General features: G+C 43.8%; 1 protein-coding gene across 1 annotated transcript in view; it reads right to left on the bottom strand.

Annotated features, from left to right (window-relative positions):
* Positions 1-27,107, bottom strand: part of CHST15 (carbohydrate sulfotransferase 15) — a 44,129-nt gene extending 17,022 nt beyond the window's left edge. Inside the window, exon 1 of the mRNA XM_030453650.1 lies at positions 26,979-27,107. The gene's annotated coding sequence lies outside the window, so the exon portion shown is untranslated. The remainder of the gene's footprint in view (positions 1-26,978) is intronic.
* Between the last annotated feature and the right edge of the window lie 698 nt (positions 27,108-27,805).

Raw genomic sequence — 27,805 nt, forward strand, 5'->3', positions numbered from 1 at the left:
TCTCCAGGGCTCAACAACAATTACTTAGATAATTACTGAACAAAAGCATTTGCAAAATACCTTTCTGCAACAAAAAGTTCATTTCCTCAATGAGTTTATTCTACGAGTCAGGTGAGGCAGAGAGAAATTGTAGCATGAGCATTACTGACTGTGTGTAAAGGGACAGAAATCAGGGGAAGACTTCTCCCTGAGATCAGTCTTCAAAACATCTCTAAGAAATGAGTCTGTGCTGAGTTTGACAGAGGTCTGAATGATCCAGAGACTGAACCAGAGACAGAAGTGCAATATCAGAACCAGAAAGTTTATGCTTCTTAAACAGAAAATATCCTCCTGTTGAAGGAATGTCCAAAAGAAAAGGAGAAGCTATGGAAAGGAGCCAAGATTTAAAGCAGGGAATGGTTGGTCCAAGCACCACCAATGTCCTGATTGCTGGAGAGGAGGAGGATGAGGATGAGGAAGAGGGGACCTGATGAGAAGTGAGCAGTGTCCCCTCTGCAAGGCAACATTCCAGGCAGCAAGGAACAAAAGCTTTCAAAAAGGCAGGAGTCAGGAGGAGACTCAAGTACTGCCAGGGTAGATTTGGACATCATCCATGGAGGGGATAAAAGAAAGCATGAAAACAGAGAGAATCTCACAGACACAAAAAGAAAAGAAGGGAGAAGAAGGGAGAAGGGAGAAGGGAGAAGGGAGAAGGGAGAAGGGAGAAGGGAGAAGGGAGAAGGGAGAAGGGAGAAGGGAGAAGGGAGAAGGGAGAAGGGAGAAGGGAGAAGGGAGAAGGGAGAAGGGAGAAGGGAGAAGGGAGAAGGGAGAAGGGAGAAGGGAGAAGGGAGAAGGGAGAAGGGAGAAGGGAGAAGGGAGAAGGGAGAAGGGAGAAGGGAAAAGGGAAAAGGGAAAAGGGAAAAGGGAAAAGGGAAAAGGGAAAAGGGAAAAGGGAAAAGGGAAAAGGGAAAAGGGAAAAGGGAAAAGTAGAGAGAGAGGAGAGAGGAGAGAGGAAAAAGAGGATGGAGTTGAGGGCCATAACAGAAGATAACAACAGGGAGGTGAAAATAAATACCATATAAGAATTATGAATAAAAATATGAATAAAATTATGGGGGAAATTATGAATAAAAATAAAATTATGAATATAAAAATTATGAATAGAAAATTATGGATAAAAGGCTTTAGGTTACAGAGAGAGCTATCCAAAGCTCTGGTGAGCAGAAGTTACCCTGCAGCAACACTTCATTAAAGTAATCATGTGCTACATATATTTGTTTTTTGTCTAATTCTTCCACCCTGAACTCCTCCCCTTTGACACCCAGCAAATCTCTCAATATTGTCCCAGACTCTCCAGCTCCTTCCTGTTTATTTTTAGAGAGACCAGTTACTGTGAACTACCTATTTGAAAGAAAAATAAATCCATTTTCCTTCCCAATCCTCCTCTCACACAGACCTGAAACTTGCCCAGTAACACTGACTGAGCAGAGTTATTGGAGACAGTTTGCAGAATCAGTTCTTGTGTATTTGACATTAATTCTCAATATTTAAAAAGAGCCATCAGAGACACATTAATGGATACAGGGTGCAGGGGCTCAGGAAAACCACCTAAGCTTCTCAGTCCTATTTTATGTCCACTTCTGTGTTAATAAAATGAAGAGGAATTTATTGAGCACTTCCCAGATGCAGACACTGAGTGAACTCCAGCACCAAGATTACAAACTCAAGACACAATCACATTAAATACATCTTTGACAGCTGAGGAAAATGCTCATGCAAAAGCTGATACAAGGGAAAAGGAAAAAAAAACCCAACAATAAAAAAATAAAATATACTAAATATGCTTAGGCATCATCAGTTTGATTCCCCACCATGGGCCAATATGGCATTTAATACAACAGAGCAGTTGATTTGATTTGATTTTTAATAACTGCCTGTTGCAGGCATCCCACTTGACATGATTTCCCCCTCTCAGGTTCATGTAATAAAAAAAAAATAAAAAAATAACAAAAAAAAAAAACCAACAACCCTCATAAACACATAAAAGTCAGGATATAATCCCCCACTGCCAAGAAGGTTTTAACTAAAGTTCATTCCTCAACCATTTCACCATGGAATGAAGGATGTCCTGCAGCAAGCCAGGATCTTTCCCACATTATCATTTTGTTCCTCCCAGCTGACATTTCCAGCAGTCAGAACCTCAGACACACTTCACCTTTTTATTTTTTTTTTTTTTCTATTTCATTATAGAAAGCAGAAGGATGTGAACTGCAGACAGAATGAAGGTTATGAGATTGGAGCTGGTACTAAAGCATTTATGTCTGTTTATATTACAGCTGCAAAACTGCTGTGGGTTCACTGGCAGAACATTTACCCTCTTTACACAACAAGCAGAGTCTTTGTGTATTCTTGAATAATGTAGCATGTAATTTCCTCTTGTTGCAATGAATGGTGAATTATTTATGCTCCTGTCTATAAGGTATTTGTCTGCTGGCCAGACATGCAGCCCAGCTCTAACCATGCAGCAGACACCAACACCAACCTTTCCAAGCTCCTTGGCCAAAAGCAAGCTTCCTCCCCAAAATAAGGATCTTTGGGAAGCTCACTAAGTGGGAAACATGGATATAAGAGGTGGCACATGGTGGGAGGGGGGATAAAATTAAAAGTTATCTTAGATTTCAACATATTCCTGCTGAACCCAAGGAGACCTGCAGGATGGCTTCATGTTGAGGCATGCCCTGAAAAATATATTTACATGTAACACAGAACTTGGTAGTAAACAGGTGAGAGCTTTTTTTTCATGCTAGTTTGCCTGTGCAATTCTTTCTCTATCTAAACAGGGGGTCTGCTGGGTATGAGGGATGCAGGATGCTGGCAGGGAACACCTGGGAGAGCCACAAAGCAACCAGCACAAAGCAGAGCTGGAGCCTCCCAACTATTGTATAAATCCAGTATCCCCTGTGGCCTGGTCACTGCTGGATGGGAAGATAAAAATGAATAATAAAAAAATGAATTCCACCCAAAAAAAAAATTAAAAACCAAGCAACCACGTCAGATTTCTCATCATTCACACATTTTTGGTTACTATGTAGAAAACATTTGAGAATCTGTTGAAATCTGGCCATGTCCTGGCTCCTCTTGTTGTTCCAGAGGGCTGGAATTTGCCTTCACCAAGTGCTGATGTGCTCATGGCTGGGTTACACTGAATACCTTCAGTCCAACACTTTTCTTGGGGAAGTTTTCTTTGATTTTGAGAATTTTTTTTTTTTAATAAAGGTTTCCTAAATATTTCTCCTTTCTCTTCAAGGACTGCAAGTGAAGGCTGCAATCGAAACTGCTTTCATATGCTCAGCATTTTTAGAATTTCTCTCTTCTACTTTCTCTTTCTCTCTTCTACTTTCTCTTTCTCTCTTCTTTTAGTTCTAACTTGTCACAAAATTAGTGACAAGCTTAAAATTCTAAAAACAACTAAAATTCTCCTCTATGAATAAATTGAAAGAGATGGAACAAGTTTTACACACACACAAACACACACACACACACATCTTCTGGACATTTATCTGTCTCACCTTTTGTCCAGATCACCAACCTTAATATTGAATGTGCTTCCTTTTCTTCATTATTCTTTAAAACAGAGATAAACCAAACTTTTCCTAGTAGCCTAAAGGCTAAATTTTGGACCAGCCTTGTTACTTCTAATCTAATTCATCCTTTTCCTCCTACCCCATGAGCACGTGGCCTGCTGTAAACTGATGGGCAACACCCTTCAGGTACCCCAAGAAGACATTTCTCAGCTTGGTGTGTTGCTGCTCCTCTGTTTGATGTCAGAGGAGCCCCAGCACTCCATTTCCTCACTTCACACATTGTAATTAAAATGGGGGACTCACTGGGGCCAAAAGCCTGGATGTGTTTGAAAGACATCAGACAATTCATGGAGAAGAAATCCCTGCCTGCTAGGCTCGATTCCCAGGTGCTAGGAAGGAAAAAAAAAACTTAATAAATCTATTAATACCTGTTCTTACACTCTTTCACTGAGCATTTATTTCCTGGCCATGGCCAGAGGCAGGAGGAAGGGACAGAGGTAACTGTGGCACTTGAGGACTTAAGCTGTGACCATCCTGCTGGGCTGGGCATGGCCTGGAAATATGGATGTGGAAGACAATAACCCAGCAACTCCCAGGGTTGAAGCCAAGCTAAAGGGTGTCCCTCAGCTACAAACCCCCCCAGAGAGGCTCTGCAGCCTCACAAAACATATTTTCTCTCCTTTTTTCCTATTCCCACTCATGGAAGGCAGCACATCAAGAATTTCTGTGTTGATGTGCTTAATAGAGCTGAGAAAAATGGTTTGGTTTTTTTTCCCCAAGGAATCTATTACTTCTCAGCAAGGGTAGCAGGACTATAACTGTTAACATGTGGAAACACAAGAGCACTTCATGTTCTTGTTCTGTTGTTTCCTTCTTATGGGAAGACCTTCAGCTAGTGGGATGTCTGGTGCTTCCCCACATGATGAGAACCATTTGGACCACAAGAAGATATTCCAGCTGAAGCAAGACCCAAAGCAGACATGTGGAACATCTCCTCTGCAGTGGGTACCCCTCACCCCCCTTCTTCTTTCTTAAAATGGAAGCTACAGATGCTATAAAAATAGGGATAAGCAACTTTAGCAAAAATAAAAATAATTAAAAAGGATTAAGCAATGGAGAGTACTGGGGGATCTCATCTGGTCAGCAGCTTCTGGCTCCTGATTTAATAATATCTAATGCCATTCATTGAGTAACAGCCCAGTGGTTTCATCCAGTCTCCTAATTGTTTTCACTAATCATGGGTAAATATTCAGACCCTCTAAGTGCCTTCCCTGTCAAATCAGGAGGATTTGTTTAACACCAGTTCTCAGTTTGTGCTGCTAATGGGTTTTGTGGTTGGTTTTTGGTTGTTTTTTTTTAATTTCAGAGCAAAGCTGATCCCACAGCCTCCATGAACACTCCAGAAATTAACTTCCCTTTGGCCTATTTCACTCTCAGGAGCTCCCATGAAGCCAGGGCTGCACATGAGCATCCCCTGACAAACTTCCCATGACTCCTGTGAAGAGGAATGGGAACATGAAAGGCAGAGTGAGGCTGGCAGAGTAAAACCTTCATTAAATTTTCATATTAAGAATTAAAAAACAAACCACAAAAAAGACAACGTTTAATAGCAGTGCAGCCCAACCATGTATTTTCTCTGCCATTCCTCCACCACCCTTTGCAACGTGGGCCATGGGGAAAAACTGATCACAGCAGCTCTTTAGCCTCTGCAAACTGCATTTATGATTTCCAAACACATTTAAAAAAAGCCTGAAAACATTCACCCTTAGAGATACTTCTGAGCTATCAAGCCTGCTGGAAAGGGTAAGGATTAAACCAGCCTAGAGGCTGCACAATGATTTTACTCCCTCAGAAGAAGCTGAAGTATTGGTACAAGTGTGGTGAAGGATTTGTACAGCATAGTTCATCCTGATAGTGGGCAAGTTGTGCTGCTTTCATAAATAAATAGTACAAGTCATAAAAACCTAATAAAAATAAAAAAAAATAAAGAAATTGAGCTCAGGAAAGAAGATGAACAATTAGAGATTTTCTCTCTCCTGCTTCTTGTACACATTTGGATCCCCCCAGGTTAAGATTTTTGGAAATAAACTTCCCCTGAATTGATCTCTATTTAACTCAGAGAAAACAGCAAGCTGCTAAGGAGAAGATACATCAATAAAATGAGAATCATGAATTACTGACCAGAGCAATCTCCTTGCAAACATATAAAAGAAAAGCTATTGCAGTGGTTTAGAAAAGCAGCAGGACTCATTACACAGCTCAGCAGCCTCCTGCAGATTGAAGTTATGTAAAGCTCCACCATTTGCTAAAAAAGAAAATATCTAAAATAAAATAAATAAATCAAATAAAAATCAATAAATCCAACTCCTGAGAAACTATAGAAACCCATTACAAACTTTTTCATCACTTGAAAAAGAGCCACAAAGCTGGGAGATGTGGTCAGAACCCATGATTACAGATTTAACCTGCTGAAGGCTTGTTCAAGTGTAAATTACCCTTTAAAAGCTCCAGTTCTGAAACCTTTTAAAGCCAAAGAAAACCTCCTGAATCCCCACTGCATCAGCAATCTCACCAAATAAAAACTTTGGTTTATTCCATAACCCACCTGGTTTCTTTCTCAAGAACTAACCCAAAGATCTTCTGCTCCTTCCTCACCACCAACTTCCAAAGAAAAAGCAAGAAGGGAACAAATCATACCCTCCATTTGCAAAATAATCAGCAAATTCCCCTAAAATCAGCAGCAGGGCAATCCTTGCAAATAATTAAGGTCCCACTCTAATTATTTGGGCTGCAGAGCTCAGGAAATAGTTGCTGAGTTGGAATCAGCACTCAATTAGGGCATAAACACAGCCTGAATAAACAGAGTATTGGAAGCAAGGTAAAAAGAGGGGCAGAGGGAAGGGGAACAGGAGACTGTCCTGGATCAGCTGCAGCAGGGATGTTCCTTCCTCCAGAAACCTGGTCCCAGCTCTGAAGGTTTGGGCAGGGTACCAGGGAGTTCCAAGCTTCACCTTCTCCCCCTCCTCACACTCCACATCTTCATCTTCTGATAGGTTCATGTGCCATGGAAATGTGAAAATTACAATTAAGCTTGGCATTATCCATTTGGAAATTAATTACTTTTCAGTGCAAAAAAAATATTTATTAAATAAAAATATACAAAATATACCTAAACATTTTATCCACCTTGGTGTTGCTTTTTAATTCACATTTCACCTGAATCAAGTCAGCCTCAAACCAATTATTTTTGAGCTGCTTGTAGAATAAAAGGGCCAGACAGGAAAATAAACCAGAACAACCTCTGGCTTACTGATAAACCCCAAACTTCTTTAAGGTCTCCTAGTTTAGACCTAAACTGGCACAGAGGTTTTGAAGTTACAGACTGGTTCCTCCACGTTTGAGGTGGGGTTGAGGATTTGCCAGCAATTCCTCAGCATCACCACCTGCCTCAGGTCATTTTCCAGGCAACATTTAGACTGCTGGGTTTTTCAGAGAAGGATGGGGATTTGGGGCATCAGAACTTCTTCAGGAAAACTTTAAAAGCTTGGAAAAAAATAAAAAAAAACCCACTAATGCCAGCCACCTGATTTGTGGCACCATGAATCCACCACCCTGCATCAGCTGGCACCAAGGTGTTGGAGTCCTCCCCCTTGTACAGACATGGAATAAACTCCTGTTCTCCTCAATCTGTGATTCCCATGCTCAGATTTAGCTGCTGAGAGCAGCAATTTGCTTAGAGCAGAGGCTGCCTTCTCCACCCTTGATCAAAACTTGCTGCCTCTGGTGTGCAACATCTCCAGCAATTCATCTTTTCACTTCCCTTCATTCCCATTCATCTCACGTAGTGTCTTGGTACAGAAACACTGACAGATTTATATTGACTATGAAAAAAAAATTGCACACTGTAGAAAAACTTTGTCTCTACATAAATTACTCCAGTGAGTGTCTGCTCACAGCAAAGCCATTTTAAGCCCATTTCAAAAATCACTATTCATGGCTAAAGTTTAATATCTTTTTTTTTTTTTTTTAATCCTTATAGTAACCACAAACAATCTCCCAGTATAACCTAGACAGTCCTTGAAGTCCTCCCATGGAAAGAGAGAAACTGATGCTTCCATTCCATGAGGGTCTCAGGTTCCTCTCCCAGAAGTCTGCAACCAGATTAAAGTTTTGGTATGCAGAAATCATATGTATTTAATAAAAAAAAACAAGCAAACAAACAAACAAAAAACTCAAAAAGCACACAAAAAAGCCAAACAAAACCAAATAAACTAAAAAAAACCAGAACAATCTTTCATTAAAATATACCTCGAGTCCTGTGTCCAGTTCTGGGCCCCTCAGCTCAGGAAGGAGATTGAGGTGCTGGAGCAGATCCAAAGGAGGCAACTGGGCTGGGGAAGGGACTCGAGCACAGATCCTGTGAGGAGAGGCTGAGGGAGCTGGGGGTGTTGAGGCTGGAGAAGAGGAGGCTCAGGGGAGACCTCATCACTCTCTACAACTCCCTGAAAGGAGGTTGGAGCCAGGGGGGGGGTTGGGCTCTGCTCCCAGGCAACTCTCAGCAAGACAAGAGGGCAGGGTCTCAAGTTGTGCCAGGGGAGGTTTAGGTTGGAGATTAGAAAGAATTTCTTTCTGGAGAGGGTGATCAGGCATTGGAATGGGCTGCCCAGGGAAGTAGTGGATTCTCCGTGTCTGGAGATCTTTCCAAAGAGCCTGGATGTGGCACTGAGTGCCATGGGCTGGGAACTGCAGCAGGAGTGGATCAAGGGTTGGACTTGATGATCTCTGAGGTCCCTTCCAACCCAGCCAATTCTATGATTCTATGAAAATGGTTGAATGAGTAAGATCCTGAGCAGACACAAAATACTGATGCTGACAGGAGAAATTTTCACCCTTTGCTAAGAAAATGTATGTTTTCTTAAATGTTCACAAAGCCCCTGAATGTCAAAAGTATGATGAAGACAGACACAAGAGGTCTTTTATTCAGTGATTCAATACCAGAGAGAATTCTCCAGGCTGAACTTGCCATATTGATTTTCTTTTGTTAGGCAGCAAAAGACCCAAAGAGCTGCCAGTAAAGGTAAAAACATCACCTGGAATACAACTTCAGGTGTCCAGAGGAAAAGCTGTGAGCTTGCTCTTGCCCCAAACGTTTTTTATTACATTTTTAATAAGCTCAAACAGCAGTGGAAGTTTCATTCCCAACACAAGATATCACTTTATAATAACATAAATTCTTGCCTACATGTTCTTTTGAGGGAATAAATCACTCTATCATCCCACACAGCAGCCAAATTCCTCCTATAAGCACCAATGCATCAGGGAACCACAAAGCAGAGGCTGAATCTGTTATGAAACTCTTCCCTTCCAGATATTTTTATCCAAGAAATCCAGGGGGTTTAGGGGTTGGCAGGTGGGGGAAAAAAACTCATCTCTAAATACAGCTCCCCTATGCCCTGCGGTCAGGCTGTAATCAAAAATAAATAAGTATTTATCTTCTGAAACCTCCAGAGGGAAATGATTGGTCTGGTATTGACAGAGCTGACTTATCAAATACAAGCTATTTTTATCTTTATTTTTTTAGAGGTTTTGCTCTGACAGCTGCCCATCCTGCTTCGTGCTCAGGCTGCTGAGTCTGCTTCACTGCTTGGGGCTCTGGACAGAGATTGCTGTAATTTAGTGTGATTGCTCAGAGAGAGGGATTTTCCCTTCATGCAAAGCTGGGCTGGGTGAGGGCAGTTCCTTTTCATCACTTTTATCTGAACAGGGGGAAATTCCTCTGGACAGCCAAGTCCCCTCTCTTGGTTACAACCAAGTGCCTCAGGGGCAGCATCTGCCATCCACACCTCCAGGAAAAGGGGAGATGAACACCAACCCCTCCTTGTGCTCCAGAAAATTAAACCTTCCTATCCAGAGCCCAGCTGACTCGTACTCAAGGATGAAGAGCACAGCAGCACAGTTGAATTCCCAGGAAGCTTCAGTGTCCAAGTGGTATTTTCAACCCATGTCTTTGTTTCTTGCATTGATTACTGGTCCAGAACAAGCACTTGGGAGAAAAATATCCTGAGACTTTTTCCAATGCCCCTGCCAAGCATCATCAACCTCAGCACACTGCCAAATAGTGGGCACTCAGAGTGATGTTGCTCTGATCACCATCCTGTTCTTTTTCCACGTTTGATTTGACTTGATTTTAGCAGCTGCCACCTCGAGTTGCTTTACAGCAAGAAACAGATGCTTTCCACCTTCTGAGAGCTCATGGGATACAGAAGAGATCAGTAAATTCCATGGGCTGCAAGAGATCAGTGGTTAATTCAAGGCTGCTTTGGGGGGATGAATAATATTATTTGGGATAAATAGAATATGCACAGTGTGATGCTCTTGGTGCATGTTTATCTCAGGGCATGGAGAAAGGTTTTGGCAGGTGATAAGGCAACTGAGTGGTATCTATCAGAATTCACTTCATGTTTCATAAAAAAGCAATCTTCCTGAAGGGGATGCTTAGCACTGCTTTAAACACAATATTGTTGTGACAATTTTAGAGCAACCTATAGGCTAACAGCTGCTCATTCATTTTTTCTTAGTGCCTGAAAAGGGATCTTGCTCCACCTCCAACCTGAATTTTCTCCCTAAACTTTACTATCTTAGCACAGTCATCTGGAATGTTTTGTTATGACTCATAGATGGTACCTTCTCCATGAGACATACATTAAGCTGGATGGAAAAACATATCTCATCTGTACATAAGCACTGTGTAAGTACTTTTTCATGAATGGGGCATTTCATCTTTCATCTAGTGCTGAGTGGGTGAAAGGAAACATACACAGCTGCATCCTGAACAGACAAACTCAGTATTAGAGCCTGCCATTAAAGTTTCTTGTAAATTCAAACAAAAATTAATCAACAAAAACTATTCATGGGTGCCAAATCACAACTGTGGCTTTGTTTAAAAAAAAGAAAACCAGCTCTGTGTTCCAAGCTTAGAAGTAACTTTTCATAAATGTTCAACAACTTTAATGCTTTAAGCAACAGCAGGGCAGATAAATCTCAGCCCATTAAAGTACCAAGAAACCACAGGCTCATTCCAAAGTGCATTCAAAGTTCAAGTGGAGACACCCAGAAAGGTCTAAGTAGTCTCAAGAAATTGCTAATTAGTTCCCTGTGTAAGAGTAACACAGTATTCCTGCAGGAAACTTCTGGCTACACTTAATTAAGCCAAACCTTTCTGATGGAATCTATTATATCACTTTCAGCCTCTCAGGAAAGTGTTTGTTCCCTGTCAGTCAGGCAACATTTACTTCCAAAACCCCCTGCCACTATTCACAAGGGTTCCATCCAAGGCTCTGACTCCATCACTCATCTTCATTACGTGCTCCTAAACTGCATAAAAGGGCAATAAATTGTCACCAAACAGCTTCCAAGACACATTGGACATTGTCCTTCTGTGGACATCTCCACATGGCTGCCCACAGCCTTACAAGCAGAGGACACACTTGGTGTGGCACCTAATGCCATTTCCTAATGGATTAAACATTCTCCTCTCTGGCATCTTCAGCTCATCACAGCTAAAGGGCAAGACTTTTGTTCCAAACTTCAAAGAAATTCAGTTATCTTCATGTACTGATTCAGGCTGTCACAAGGCAGAGGACATCTCACGTGCTGTCACCAGCCTCAAAACACCAAAAAAAAAAATCCCAGCTCTGGATAACATGGTAAACTCTAGCCTGGTGACCTCACAGCTGCATGAAAACACCCTTTTACAGCAATAAAAACAAAATAAATAAAAAAAAAAAAAAAAAAAAGAAAACCATGCTATGTTATGGGCTCAGTAAGGAAATACTGTAATATTGAGAACAATAATATAATAAATCTGTTCTCCAGCCACTGCTGCACTGACTGCCTGGGCTTGACTTTCTGTTCCTCCAGATTCTGCCCGTGTTTGGTTTCATTATCCTTGTTTTCCACTTGGAAAGAACATGACCACAAATATCTTTTCATGCTTCACATGGCACTTAGCTGGGCTGCAGATGGTAAACACACAAGGCAAAAATCTAAGAACTGAATTTACTGAATTTCCACTGAAAGAAACCTGGGAAAAACAATCAAAACCAAAAAATAACCAACCAACCAACCACAAAACAAACCCTCTCTGCAAAATGATGAAGGCACCAAGAAAAATTTGGCATCCCTGCCTTCACACCCTGCCCCTTCTGCCAACATAAAGGCAACGTTTAGCCCAGCAAAGCCCATGCTCTGTGTTTGCTCTGCAGAGGCAAACTGAGGCAAAGCTCTCCAAGAAGGTTATTACTTCACTTCTGTTGTAGGGAGTCTGTCTCAAACTAACCCCTCTTCCTCTGCTGAAGCTGCAGGGGTTAAAATTCACCTTTTAAGGCTTTGCACTGAAAAACTGCAAAAAAAAAAATCCCATGATGGAGCTCCTGGATGGCACAAGTCCCAATTCACATGGTGGTCCTTACTGAGCCTATTGAGCCCCAGGTGAGTGCTATGCAAGGATGCTCAGAACCAGGATGCTCCCCTCATCTTCTCTGTGGTCCAGCCCAAGGATGGACCAGAGGATGCAGTTTGAAGGAGGAAAGGGGAGGAATTTTTCCAAATGCTCTGCTGAAAAATCTTGGTGTCCCCAGGGGCTGCAGGGCACAACTCAGGAGTGGAGCAGGAGAAAAAAAAAATCAGGGTTGTTTTGGAAACAGGAGTGCTTATTGATAATGTTTGAAGCTAGGCAAATAGAGGAGGACATGGAGATGCTTGAGAAGATGGCAGCAGGAATTCAGAATTCAGAGGACACAGCCCTGGAGCTCAGGTTCCCCCTGAGCTGAAATAAACTTTACTGAAGCACTTAACAGAAGTAATTGAAAATGAAGCAAATTCCAGTTGGCAACCAGCTTTGCAAGAACAGATGCATGGCTGCAATCATCACCCAAAAAAGCTAAGTTTCTAATGCAGAAAAAATGAGATAAAGCATTAACATCATAAAACACTGCAAAGAACCAGAAGCCTCTCCAGAAAATCCCCCAGAAGATACTTTGCCAGGTCCTTTAAACTCCAACGTTAGCAGAATGAACACATCTAAAAAAAAACCATCTCCAGCAAAAATACCTCCCAAGTATTGAAATACATTTCTATCTCTTAAATTTCTCTGTTACCAACAGTATTTACTCTACCTGGAGTCAAAGACACAGATCTCTGATTTCACAGGATCAGTGGATTAACTTGGGTCAGGCTGAGAATGCATTCAAAGCTTTCAGACAGGGAGGAGACTAAGACAGCATCAAGAGCATACAGATGTGTTGGGATGTTTTAAATGTGAAATAAACTCCCAGTTCCTTAATATATGTCTGCAGCAGGGACTCCACCAAAATCAAGGCAGAAAACTGTGAAAAATGGGTCCTTATAGACCGGTTGTATCAATGGTGTGACTGAATTGCACCTTTTTTTTTGTTTTTAGAGGACACCAAAAGGAGTGGTGTGGTGTCAGAAACATCGTAGAAGTTGGTCCATGTTCAGTTTCCTTTTGATGTTTTCCACCCTCTGAAATGCTGTTAAGAAAAGGCAGCATTTGCCATGAAAAAAAAGCAAAAGCCCCTACCAGTCATTGGTTTCTACAAAGGTCACTCTGCTCCCACATCTAAAGACAGCAACATGCAACAAAGTGCCCCAAAATGCAATGTCTCCCATCAGAGCTTCAGGAATGGGACTCAGCAGCCAAATCAGGAGTTTTGGACACTGCTTGTCCTGACTTCCATCCTCAGCAGAGAAGGTCCCAGAAGAGCAAAGCTTCCCCCATCTCCCCAGCTCTTCTTTGGGCCTGGCTTCAACAGAAACAATTCCAGCACTCTAAGATCCAATTCAGCATCCTTGGCATCCAGATGTGAGGGCCTGGGCAATGAGGTTACAAAACAATTTGGTTGGTTTGGTTGTTTGGGTTGTTTTATTTTCTCCCCATGAACACCCTCCACTCTTTGGCAACCAAAGAGTCCCATGAGTTCAGTTCCTTGCTGATGCTTCCAAGGGGCAGCTGGCTGGGACCATTCCCTTTGGCATTCCCAAAGTGCTCCAGGAGAGAAGGATCTGCTTGGCATGGTTGGAGCAGAGCTTCAGACCAAAGACAACAAGGTAAGATTGGTTCTCTGGCCCTGAGAAACCAACTCTTTCTCGTGGACAAAACTCAGACCTCGTGTGGGAACAACTGAGTCAGTCCTGCTGCTTTTATGGGAGTTACTTCACCAGTATGAGAAGTGAGGCATGCTGGAAAACCATTCATCCTGGGCATGTAGGAGAAATTATAGGCTCACCACTGACCATTTGACTTAATTTACAACTTTCCTGAGTGTTAAAATCCTGAAAAATGCCTTCGGCATCCACAATGTTTATAACCAAAGTAAGAGACTCCAGGAGTTCAGAATTGTCTATAAATACAGAAACGTTTATATGCACATAAAATGCATCTCATTTCCTTCAACGCCTGGGTTAGTGTTAGAAATTACATTTTGATCATAAGAAATCAGGAGAAAACATTGCAATTATGTGCTTTTCCTTCCTTTATGTGTGAAAATTTTGAAGTCATTCTCATCTTTCCTCCTACAGGGGGATAAACTACATCCACAAAACTGATCTGCACCAGGGAAACTCTGTTCTCCAGCCCTAAACAAATGCATTATTTTAACAACCTTTTAATAACCTGAAAAACTACCTGAATGAGTAAAGGGGGTGGTTTCATGGCAAATATTCATGCCATCCACAGCAAAGTCAGAGCACTCCTGGAGTCAACTCCCATGTGTTTGTGTGCATCAGAGCCTTAGGGCATGGAGAGAGTTGAGCATTTTGGAGGAGCTCCCCATGGCAGATGTCAGAATGGTTCTGGCTTTGTGGATGACAAAATGACAGAGCACTGATAAGCTTTACCCCTGTACTTTGGTATAAAATAAGAAAGTCCAAGAAAAATCTTGATCTCCTAACTCGCTCTCCCATATCCCATCAAATGGAGATTCAGGGTCTTTGAGTAAAATCCAGATATGTTCTGTACAAGACAGAAAGTCAGTGGCAATCCAGTTTCTAAAGAAGCCATCCCAGGCAGACAGCCTTGAACCTAAATTTCCCCCATTAACCCTATTAAACAGGGTGAATTTAAGCCTTTCCAGAAGCTCAGAAGACAGAGAAGTTCATTTCTCCATCCTTCCCACCCTGCCATCAGGCTCCCCACTCCAGACCCATGCCAGGACTCCACTTCATGAGGGTTGCAGCCAGAATTTTGGGGCTCAAAGCTGGCAGGTGGCATTTTCAGGAGTGAGGTTGCAAGACCTGCAGCAAGGAAGTGAAACCCTCAGCCTCAGAAAGAACTCTCAGTTAAGACCCTAAAGCCCTCATTAATATAATTTGTTTCATTCTAGCTGCTAAAACACCACTTCTCTGCATTTAGCAGGCAACCCCATTTCTATTAGTTAAGGAATGCTTTGCTCACCCCTCTTTTTCCTCTAGCATAGAGAAGGAAAAAAGCCTCTGCCTGCAGCCAGTGAATGCCATGCCAGGGTATATTTATCACCACAGGTGAAAAATGAAGGTAGGTTGTCTTTCCAAACAGCTGCTTCTGTAACTTAAAAAGCAAATAATTTGGAAAGCAACCCTGACATCATTGACTGGGAGCAATGGATTTCCCTCCTTCAAGCTGCATGAGGGCTACACAGTGAGTGTGACTCCATCCCAAACCAGAATCTGAGACAGGAGACACATTTAAAGCATGAAAAGAAACCACAGTCTTACCACTGGAATAAAAAGCCACTAATCACTACCCTTCAGGAAAACACTCAATTTGCAGTCTTTCTGCTTCAAGTCCAGAAAATTAAATTTCCCCTTCCTAATGGTGCTGCCTTGGAGGAGAGACCAAAAAAATAAATGAGCATGAGGCTTATAGGGCCATGGGGCAGGAAGAGGGTCTGCACTTGTCAGCTGAACATCTCTGGTAATGGAAGGAAAAAAAATCCACCACTGAACACCACGAGCCAGATGGTGAAGCCTCATCCTGCTCCTGATGTTGGTCATGTTCCTGGGGTCAGGAAAATCAGCTTTGTGTTGGGTACCAAGTGTTACTTCCCAGCTTTAAAGATATATCCTCATCTCTCTTGTCTTTATTTACACTTTTCTGGAAGGCTTTTAAGCCCTGAGGATGAATTGCATCCTTCTGTAAGTGGCTGCTGGTTTTTTTATGTGGTCCTTTCACCTCACTTTTAGTCCTGCTCAACTTGGAGACTCATCTGACTGCTTTTAACTTGGCTGAAGATAAATTGGCCTTTAAGCTCCTGGTTAAAGTGTCTTTAATGGCAGTGAAGTTCATAATAATAAAGCTGTCCTTTCCATACAGTGTGCTTGGGAAATTTAGTAAGCCTATTAATTATTTCCTTAAAGCCTGGATTGCAAAATGTCACTGCTGGCATTTAAGCCTCATTAAAAATGCAAGTCTATCTCATCGAGGAGAAACAAGTCTATACAATCTAGTTTTCAGATGGAAATATTTATTGAGGAAGACAGCTGCCAACTCTGAATACAAACAGAAACAAAGCCACTTCAAGCAAGTTGCTTTTCTTTTTTTTTCTCTTTTCTATACCAAGGGCAGATTTCTCCCCAGCACAGTGGGGCAGAAAATAAGGGACATCTGGTGGCAATTTGCTGTATTATAAGGTAACTCATTTCAGTGCTGCTAAGCAATTCTTTCTCCTTTTTTTTGAAGTTTTATGCTTCTTAGGAAAGCTTTTTCATATAATCATAGAATCATAGAATTGGCTGGGTTGGAAGGGACCTCAGAGATCATCAAGTCCAACCCTTGATCCACTCCCGCTGCAGTTCCCAGCCCATGGCACTCAGTGCCACATCCAGGCTCTTTGGAAATATCTCCAGACACGGAGAATCCACTACTTCCCTGGGCAGCCCATTCCAATGCCTGATCACCCTCTCCAGAAAGAAATTCTTTCTAATATCTAACCTAAATTTCCCCTGGCACAACTTGAGACCCTGCCCTCTTGTCTTGCTGAGAGTTGCCTGGGAAAAGAGCCCAACCCCCCCTGGCTCCAACCTCCTTTCAGGGAGTTGCAGAGAGTGATGAGGTCTCCCCTGAGCCTCCTCTTCTCCAGCCTCAACACCCCCAGCTCCCTCAACCTCTCCTCATAGGATCTGTGCTCCAGTCCCTTCACCAGCCCAGTTGCCTCCTTTGGACCTGCTCCAGGACCTCGATATCCTTCCTGAACTGGGGGGCCCAGAACTGGACACAGGACTCGAGGTGTGGCCTCACCAGGGCTGAGTATAGCTGTTTTCTTTCTTTATTTTGACACAGACACTTCTGAGACTCCTGGGCACCATGATCTTTATGCCTGCTGACAACCACTGTTACCTAATTCAAGTGGGATTGTCATGTTCACATCAGGAAAAGAAAAAAACAAAAAACCACAACAAACCAAGACTTCCAAAAAGGAATTAGCAAATAGCACTGAGATTTAGCTGGGCAACAGCAGGGAGAATTGCTGAGCAAGGATGTAAGGAAAGGCTGCACAGAATTTTGCAGAGAAAACCCTTCAAGTGCTCTGAGTAATGTCAATTTGGGTTTATTAGGGTTCATTAGATTTTAATTAAACGTAACAAAAAACAAAGAAGAAAAAAAGATACAGCTGCAATTTTCATTCTGAGCTCAGCAGCATCCTGGTGACTAAAACTTCCACCAATTTGAAACAGCCTTGTCCACTTTTAGTGCTTTATTGATCCTCAGTGATGGTCACATCTAATTCAGCTGAGGCTTCTACACCTGGACCAGCACCTCCAGACATAAAGCAATTACAGCTCCACTTCTACAGCCCTGAAATAAAGTTCTCTTTCAGAAAGCCAGAAGCCTCTCTTGGATAATTAATAAGTAAGCTGTCAGTCAGTGACAAATTAAAATTGCAAAACTGCACACGCTGCAGTTTCAAGGCTTGTGACACCCATTTCTTTGGTAATAAGTAGGGGAAAAAAAAATATCTGTAAGCACTAACGGAAATGAGATGAAATCTAAACAGACTCTAAATATTTATCAGCAGAGGAAGTTCAAAAATATCTCTGCAAAACTCAAGCGGATGGGCAGGCTACATCCAGAGCCTCTGAGCCTTCTTCGAAGGATGTGAGAGGAGGAACTTCACTCACAGTTTGACATCCCTAAATCAAATTAATTCCTTCCTCCTATTCAGCTGCAGCATGAAAATCCTTGATGCCCAAAGGACAAAGCTAAGAATGTCCCTAAACCCATGCCTGAATGTTGTACTTGATGCAAAAGGCTGCCCAGGCTCTTCCCCACGTGATGTAGTAATGGAATACTTGAAAAAGATTTTGATTTGGGGGCTTGCCAGCACTTTTAAGTCCTAAATATCCTGAAGAGGAATTGGCTACCTGCAGGGGCAGTGTCCCTCAGCATTGAAATGGGGACACGCCTGAAGTTTGGCAATTAGAACTTGAAGAGGGTTGATTTAGGTCGGCCATTAGGAAGGGGGACACCTCTTCTCTTCTTTGTTGTTGTGCCTCATCTCTTCTGGGGACACCTTAAAGTATCTCCCAGTACCTGAGGGGGCTGCAGGGAAGCTGGGGAAGGACTTTTGACAAGGGCACGGGAGGATAGGAGAAAGGGGGAAAGCTCCAAGCTGGAAGACGGGAGATTTAGCTGAGAAATTAGGAAGAAATTCTTTGGTGTGAGGGTGCTGAGCCCCTGTGCCAGGTTTCCCAGAGAAGCTGTGGCTGCCCCATCCCTGGCAGTGTCTCAGCCCAGGCTGGATGGGGCTTGGAGCAACCTGGGCTGTGGGAGGTGTCCCTGACCATGGCAGGGGGTGGGAATTGATGAGCTTTAAGGTCTCTTCCAACCCAAACCATCCTGGGATTCTAAGAAAGGGAACCTCTGGGATAACACAACCACTGATATATTATTTCAAAGAGAATTATGATTTCCTTTTCCCATCCCCTCATCCCCACCAGCCATTCCCTTCAGTTTAAGACTTCCTGGCTTAACTAAAGAACATAAGCACAAGAAAATACAGCTGAACGCCTTCAGCTCCAGTAACTCATCAAGAAGCAAACCTTTAAGGATCCCATTTCAATTTATTTTATTTTTCTGTAAATCCTGGCACACTCAAGTCAGCAGGAAGACATTTCATTGCCTTTAATGAAGCCAGAAGTTCATCCTGAGAATTGCTGTTTGGAATCAACACAGCATTTATATTATCTAGTTTGAAATGCTCAGGTTTTTTTTTTTTCTTAAATGCAACTTAATGATATTTGCTGGTTCAGAATTATTTGTTATCTTTAAAGATACACCAAGAAGGCTGTTGAAGTGCTGCAATGTAGCATTTTTAGTGATTGTGGTTGGAATAGCCTTGTTTCAGTAGCAGGGATGGATTTTTAAGGTGCAAATAAAAATTGTAAAGTTACAGCTTATTTTCTAACCCTGAAAAGCCTGTAGAAGCTAGAAATTATAATAGTGCAACAAAGATCACTGCTGATACTTACACAGCTACCTGTATTTGCTTTCAAATCCTTTTTTTTTTTCATTTATTATGCAACGTGCTAGTACAAAATGACCAAAAAAACCCAAAACCAACAAAAAACAGCAACAAAAAAAAATTGGGGGGAAAAAATGGGAAACTGGATAGATTCCTACACCCACTTAATGGGCATTATGGAAAGAAAAAGTCATCAAAACCCAACAGAAGCTTTTTGTGCATTCCTGGTGTTGCATCAAAATGCTACAGGCGCTACAGGCTGGGGACAGAGTGGCTGGAGAGCAGCCAGGCAAAAAGGGACCTGGGAGTCTGCATTGACAAGAAACTGAACATGAGCCAGCAGTGTGCCCAGGTGGCCAAGAAGGCCAACGGCATCCTGGCCTGTATCAGAAACAGCGTCACCAGCAGGTCCAGGGAGGTGATTCTTCCCCTGTACTCAGCCCTGGTGAGGCCACACCTCGAGTACTGTGTCCAGTTCTGGGCCCCTCAGTTTAAGAAGGATGTAGAGGTCCTGGAGCAGGTCCAAAGGAGGGCAACCAGGCTGGTGAAGGGACTCGAGCACAGGCCCTATGAGGAGAGGCTGAGAGAACTGGGACTGTTCAGCCTGAAGAAGAGGAGGCTCAGGGGAGACCTCATTGCTGTCTACAACTACCTGAAAGGAGGCTGTAGCGAGGTGGGAACTGGACTCTTTTCACAGACGACCTTCAACAAGACAAGAGGACACAGTCTTAAGTTGTGCCAGGGGAGGTTTAGGTTAGATATTAGAAAGAATTTCTTCACAGAGAGGGTGATCAGGCTATGGAATGGACTGCCCGGTGAGGTGGGAGATTCTCCGTCCCTGGAGACATTTAAAAAAAGACTGGATGTGGCACTCAGTGCCATGGTCTAGCAACTGCTCCGGTGGGTCAAGGGTTGGACTAGATGATCTCTGAGGTCCCTTCCAACCCGGCTAATTCTATGATTCTATGATTCTATGAATTCTTGACACCTAGCAACTCTGGTACCAAACAACAGAACACTGAATTTTTAGAGCTGTGTTCAGAACAAGCAGCAAGTGATGTGAAGAGGGATGTTTTACATGGGAGTTAATGAAATCTGTTGGGTTTTAAAAAAAAAAAAACAACCAGTAGGAAGTTAAGCTAAAAGCTGCTCAGAGTGTTAGGCTGGGCTAACCAAGCCTCTCCTCTACAACCACACTTTTCAGCAATAAATGGCAAAACCTTCACCCAAAACAAATGGGAAACATCTTCAGTGCCCACTATTTAGAGGAGCAAGATGCTGTTTCCCCTGACAGCACTGAAATTACTCTTCATCCCCTCTGCTGCAAGAGAAATCCACGTGGGATTTCCATGGATACCAAGAGATATCCCATTTTACTATGAGCTGTATTTTTAATTTTGCTGATCTCCTTTAGCAAGGTATAAAAATATTCTCTGAAGAGCTCAACACTTTGAAAACAGCCCCATGTGAGACAAAGGAGTTTTTCCCCTTATCTATAATAAGATGGATGAGCTCAGGTTCCCCTCTTCCCTCCTGTTCACCTCTCATGACTAATTTCTTGTTGAAACTGCTTGAAAGGAGGTATAAATAGCTTTGCTAAGTAATTCTAATGCTAAATGTCAAGAGCAATAGTGGTTTGGTTCTGATTTCTCCTTATCTCTTCTTCAGGCAGGTTAATCTTCAACCTGAGATACTGTTTTCATAGCTCTATAATTTAACAACTTTTGCATTTAAATTATTTACTTTCTGAATGGCTCTGATGAGTTGCCCAGGGTGGAAAACTGAAATGGTCAATGCTGAAGTGCTGGAAAACCAATTTTTTGCCTTTTTTTTTTAAATGCAGAGCCCCCCAGTGTAGCTTGCATTGTAATTCCTCTACCTAGGAATTTCATTATCCCTTTCACTTTGGTATTATTTGAGATTGCTTATTTAATATTTATATAGCTCAGCTGGAAGACAAATTTCTCAACTCACAAGTAAATAAAGCTGAAGAGACTGGAAAGAAATATTAGATATTGGATGGACTTGCAAAAAAAGTGTTGGTTTTAAGTATTTTCAGGAGATGAAGCTTCAAGAGCTGGCCCTGCAGGCAAACCCATCTCATTACACAATACCCACTGCTAATAATCTATTAAACTGCCCTTTTCCCTTCTCTCCATTTCCAGCTTCACTCAACCAAACCTCCTGGCTGCACCACATTCCTTTTCCTTCCTCAGATTAATAAATCCTGCCACTCCCAGGCCATCACATGCTAAGGTCCTCACATTGTCTTCAAACCATGTAAACCATATGCAAACCCTTCCAGAATCCTGATTTCCACTGCTTTTTAATTTTTTTTTTATTTATTCCTGGGCTCTCTCCTACTTGTTGATATCTCACTGATCTGATGCTCTTGAATCAAGGGCTTTTTTCCCCCTGCAAGACCCAGATTTGGGTGCTTACATCAGATAAGGTCGTTCTCATCTTCATCTGAAACCATCCAATATTCCCAACTCACAACTACCATGCTCCACAATTTCCCCACCACTATCCACCAGGTTTCTTCCAGCCCCTAAGCAGAGAAAAATCTTTATTTTTATCTTACAGAAATCTGTGTCTTTTTCAAGGTGGTTTTGCTTTTCCTAAACATCCATCAATCCTTTTTTTTTTTTTTTTTTTCTGCCTGATCTCCCAGTTCTCACCAGGTAAAACTCACCTCTAGCACCATGACTGCCATTAATTGAAAGAAAGGTTTTCCCTTCAACTCCACACAGCCCCACAGAGAAATAATCAGGTCTAACTCAAACTTGGCAGATTTAAGCTGTGCATGAAAACGTCTGCAATGTATTCAATGTATGCAAGAAAATAATAACACAAAAGGTTTTTTTCAATCTTCTAATTTTTTCTAATTTTATGGTAAAATAGGAGAGTACATTCACCCACACTGAACATCAAGGTTTTTTACAGAAAAAAAAAAAAAATAGGTTGTAAAACCATACTTTTCCCTACTGGAAGGCGTGAAGCAAATGAAAAATGTCACACTTAATACTTTGCTATTTAGGTCCAGATCTGCACCTTCTGCTACCCACACTCCATACAAAGTGTGCATTAAAAAAACCCCACACTTATTTATAAAGTGGTGTGGGTATTTGATGAGTCCCAGTGACAGCACGTTGAGTTTCAGGATAAAAAGTGGGGATTTAGTGGTGCTTGGTATATAAAATAATAAAATCTTGAGTCACTTTCCTACCTCCCCATCACATTTCTTCACAGGACTGTGTTCATTTGAAAGGAAACCCATCACCCAGAAGGCACCCAGCTGTCTTTCCCCATCCCAAATGCTGCAGGGGCTTTAGAGTTTCTCTCTTACCCTGCACCAGGAGCTCCAAAAATGGTTCTGGAGCTGGGTTAGTTTGGGTGTTCTGCCTCATTTCTGGCTGGTTCATGGGGAAAGCAGCAGCCCTGCCACTTCAGGGGCTTGAAAAACAGCAGGTTCAGGCAGGAGAAGCTGTTTGGGAATCTGAAGAAGCTGGATCAGGGAATGAAAAGAAGCAGAGAAGTGGGCTGGGGCTGGCAAGTCCATACAGAGAGGTGGAGAGAGTTGGGGTTGTTCAGAGAAGGCTCCTTAGAGAACATTCCAGTACCTGAAAGGGCTCCAGGAAAGCTGGGGAGGGACTTTGGACAAGGGGATGGATAAGGAGGAGTGGTTTTAAGCTGAAAAAGAGGAGACTTGGATATTAGAAGATATTTCTTGTGAGGGTGCTGAGCCCCTGGCCCAGGTTTCCCAGAGAAGCTGTGGCTGCCCCATCCCTGGCAGTGTCTCAGCCCAGGTTGGATGGGGCTTGGAGCACCCTGGGCTCTGGGAGGTGTCCCTGCCCATGGCAGGATGAGTTTTAAGGTCACTCCCAACCCATTCTATGATTCTTGTGCTGAGGAACCTAGAGCTGGACACAGTTCTCCAGGTGGGATCTCACCAGAGTAGAGGGGCAGAAGAAGCTGGATAAAAGAAGCTGGATCTAGGAATGAGAAAAAGCAAGAAAATAGATTGGGAGCTGGTGAGTCCATGACCTCTGGTGTGATGCCACAGGGGACAGAGGTTGGGCACTGGGACAGAGCTGGCCATGGACCACTTGTTCCTCTCCACATTCATCAGCCCATCTGCTCTCTCAGCACCACCCCAGCTGCCTTGTCCTTTCCATCAGCCACCAGTACCCAACTGGACTTCATTTTCCCTTTCTGTTTCTTCTCTTAAGCTACTCTTAAGCTACCAGGTTATCTCCCAGAGGATGCCATGCTCCTTAAAACCAGTGCTTCCATTCAAGAGCTGATGGACATCAGGTGTAACACAAATGAATAAATACTCCTTGGAAAAGCTGCATTAACTGCTTGCTCCTGGAGTGGCTTGGAGGGGCCAGCTGTGTAACCAAAGGATTACAGAGCTCCCACTGCACCCAGCCTGCTGCCCTCATGGGTAAAAACCAAACCAAGCAATCAGGACAGAACTGGATTTGTGTCTTTCAGCCCAGGGAACACAAATAAATAAAAATTCATAGGGACAAACAGCCAGTGTTCTGTTACATAGATGAACAGGCCTGCAGAATTTAAGGGGATGGGTCTCCAATGCTGACCATAATTAGGTAATTTTAGTGAAACTGCAGCATAATTGGGGAGATCAGTGCCATTCAGGCTGCTTTGAGATAAGAACTTGTAGGAGCTCCCAGATCCCTTGCCCTCATGTGAATGGCTGCATTTAGACTCCAAATCTGGCACTGGCAGCAAGAAAAACAGTGCACTTCACTAAAAAACATTATAAACACAAAATACTAATTTGTAGGAGAAAACAGGGGGGAGCAGGGAGGGAAAATCTGCTCCTATTGAAAATGTACCTTGGTTTTCCACAGCACTTTGGGTCCTGCCAGCTGAACAACTTAGCTCCAGCCAAGGAGTAAGGTGGGGATTCTGTTACCCCTCAGGTAAAAGAAAAGAAGAGGGAAAGAGGGAGGTAAAGGGAGGAATTAAAGCCTAAAGACAGAGATTAAGGACTCTGAGACAGAGATTCAGGACCCTGCTTCAAATCAGGGGGGAGGTCCTGCAGACTCTAAGAGGATGTTGGAAACCAGGTGATTGACATCCCAGGAGGATCCAGAGCAGCACTGAGGGACTGAATAGCAAATTTCCTTGGAAGTGATGATTATTGGCTCTACAGCCTTTAAAGATGGAGTAAGTGCAAAGGGAGTTAAGGTTTGGGAGGCAGAAGGAATCTCTGGGCACCTGTTTAAGTCTCTCTTCACCCAAGTGATGCCTCTGTACTGAAAGAGAAGCGCAGTCAGGTATTCTAAGCTCCTAAATCATCATGGCAATCAGGCAAGACGAGGCTGCTGACAGCTTTGGGATAGAAAAATCAGCTCAACAGATCAGAGCAACATTAAAGCCCCAGGAGTGACACAACACTGAGCTGAAACTTCTTAAAATTTCACTCCCATGAACCTAGAAGGAAATCCTCAGCACAGGAAAAGAAGCTACTAGTAATTATTCCCTTCCTAGCCAGTAGAGGAATTTGGTAAGAAATCTTTCATGAGAGGTGGAGGGATTGTAGTATCACAGCTAGCAACACTCTATGAGCCTTGGAAGAGTTTGCTGCCACCCACCTAACAACTTGGCCTTTCATACAACTCCTTTGCAAGCTGCTACTTTAGTACTGGGACACAGTTCCAGCTTTAAAAACCTGTGGCATAACATTGAAATCACCTGGGCTACAAACATCATCTTTGCCCACTGAAGCTCCTGGTTCTCCTACAACTCCTGCCACACGTTGCTTAAAATAATGTTAAAATATGAGTAATGTCTTCTTTGTATCTCCATGATTATGCCTGGATAAACCCTGTCCTTCTAAAGGGGCTTACATGGCCTCATCCTTCCACTTAAATGACATAAAATAATTCAAACACTAGAGTCTGCTTCACCCTTTTCATTTATACAGCTCCCAGACACCTACTTTTAGTTTAGCAAAGCAGATAACATCCATTAGTGTCTTGCACTGCATTAGTGGAATTAAGTGTTTTGCCATGTAAATCTCCACTGTTTCATCGTGTCCCTGTTCCAAACCACCAAATAAAACACTCTGAATTTCAGATTAGTCCTTGTGTTACAAAATCTGAACCAGAAAACTGTTTTTCTTACTGATTTCAGAGCTGCATGGTGACCGTGCTTACAGACACAGGATCTAAGGGCCATTAAAAAAGAAAAAGAAAAAAAAAGGTAGTTTCACTACTAAATCTTCATACAAGCAGTTCCCCCTTTTCTGCATTCAAATTGATTTTCTTTTGGCATCTGAAGAGCCAGATGAATCCTTTGACTCAATGCCCAAGAGTGAGATGGCACCAGCAGCAGAGAAGCTCTCAGGGCAAGAGATGTGTGCCATGGTTTTAATCACTGGCAGAAAAAAAAAAAAAAAAGCTTTGAGACAACTATTCCACTGGTATTTGCTGTTTATAAGTGAGTCTGTGTACACAAAATACACCCATTTACGTGTACAAATAGCAAAGATATCAATACATAGTTCTATTTCACATCCATGCTGTGACTTCTTATTGAGGGATTTATCTTTTATTTTGCCAGAGATCAAGCAGTCCCCAGCTGGTACCAAGAGCAGAGCTGCTCAACCTGGCACATGTGGCTTTCAGTTAAACCTGCAACATGTTTACTCATCATGAAGAGTTGTGGCAAACTTGGAGTTTCAGTCTTTAACCTCTGCTTATTTTGAGTCAGGAAACACAAAAGGCACGTGTCTGCTCTCCAGGAGATCTTAATGACTTTTTATCTGGTTATCAAGCCATCAAGTGCATCCTTACCTGGGTCATGTGCAAGCAAATCACTATGAAAAGAATTTTTGGCCACGGAATAATATAATAATTAAAAATCCCCACAACTCCAGTGCCCTATCTGAAAGTTTGCTGGGTGTTTAGAGGCATCACCCTACAAACACAACCTACAAATGCAGCTGTCTCCAGGTCCATTCACTGCAGAGTAAGGCTGGAGTATTACAATGAAGCAGCACAGGAAAAAAAAAAAAAAAAAAAAAAAGACCCAGAAACAACCCTATATGACACCACCAAAGTTCAGCTGGTGAATTGTTGCTTAACAGACTCTTCCCCACAATAACCCACGGCTGAACCTTGACTGCATTCCCAGCAAAACCATGCCAGGGAGCTATTTTTACCAGCCAGCCTCTCGCATTTAAGAAATACCCCTCTCCACCTAATACTCCTCAGTGAACGGGCAACATCCCTCCCCGGTTTCATTCTAAGGAGGATGCGGTGCCGGAATCCAATGAATCTTTGGGAGAAAGCCTTTATACAAGTGGTTTCTCTCGCCAAAAAACCACCGGCAAATCCAGCGCAATTAAACACGGAGCGGTTCCCCAGCAGGGATCTGCCCGGCACAGCCGAGATGACAGCAAATGGCATTATCTTTGTCACCCAGCACTACTGTGGGTTAAAAGAAATAACACCCACACCCCCCATCTCTGCTCACCCTGCACCCGGGGGGCACCCCGAGACCCTCCCATGGAGTTGGGGGGGGAACTCTCCCAGCCTCCCCCCCTTTTGCTGGGGAAGCACCTCCAGGTTTCTCCCCCCCCACCCCTAAAACAAGGCGGATGGGATGGAAGCAACCGCGGGGTTCTCCGCACCCCCAAGCCCGGACCCGCACCCCTCACCCCCCCCCTAAGGTGTTGGGGAGGTGGGGGGGTCCGGTGTGCCGTCCCCGGAGCCGAACCGCGCTACTCAGCGGTACCGGCAACTTCCCGCAAAGTCCCGCAGCCTCCAAACTTGGGGAGCCGAGGCCTGAGGAGCCCCCCCACCCCCCCCCAGACACACAACCACACACACACCCCTGAACCCCCCATCCCCTCCCCTACCTCCGCTGCTCGGTTCTGCCCCGCTCGATCGTTCTCCCGTCCGCGACCGCCGCCTCCGCCGGCGCTGCCCTAAGGGGAGGGGGGAGCGGAGGAGGAGGAGGAGGAGAAGAAGGAGGAGGAGGAGGAAGGGGAGGAAGGGGGAGGGAGGGAGCAGCCCCGCGCTGCGCAGCCCGGGAGGCGGCCGCTCGGCTCAGCCCCGCCAGCTCCGGGGAGAGTGGGGGGGGGGGTTCCCGGCTGTACCCCCCCAAAAGAAGGATGGGGATGCCCGCATGTCGCCGCGGTGGTCCCCGGCTGTCCACCCCCACCCAGAAAGGGGATGGGGAGTGGGGGGTAGAGCCGCCCCACTGCCGGGGAGGGGGGGGAGGGTGGTCTCCGGCCGAGCCCCTCAAGAACGGGATTGGGGGGGGAGGTGCTGTGCTAGAGCTGGGGGTCCCCAGCCCTGTCCCCTGGGAAGGGGATGAGGGGGTGCTGAGCGAGCCGGAGCCCCCGAGTGTGGAGGATTGCCGGGGGTGCCCCCCAGGACCCTCATTGCCGGGGGAAGGGGCACGGAGCCCCCTGGTCTCCGGGGGAGGGGATCCCCCTCCCCCCCGGCATCATGGCCATCAGCAGCCTCAGCTTTGGGTGGAAAAGAGCTTTTTTTGAGCCATCCTGCTGGAGACTCGAGCTGCCCCCAAGCAAATGGTGTTTGGGTGGGAGCAGCACCCCCAGCTGGGGTGGGTCACCCCTAGAACCACATCACTCACAAGCTGCCAGGTCCCCTTTGCTTCAGCAAGTCAGAATTTAATGCCAGGTACCTGGCAGGATGCACAGCATGTACTGCCATGGCC

The sequence above is a fragment of the Calypte anna genome, chromosome 6, assembly GCF_003957555.1.
Source record: "Calypte anna isolate BGI_N300 chromosome 6, bCalAnn1_v1.p, whole genome shotgun sequence".
NCBI lineage: Eukaryota > Metazoa > Chordata > Aves > Apodiformes > Trochilidae > Calypte > Calypte anna.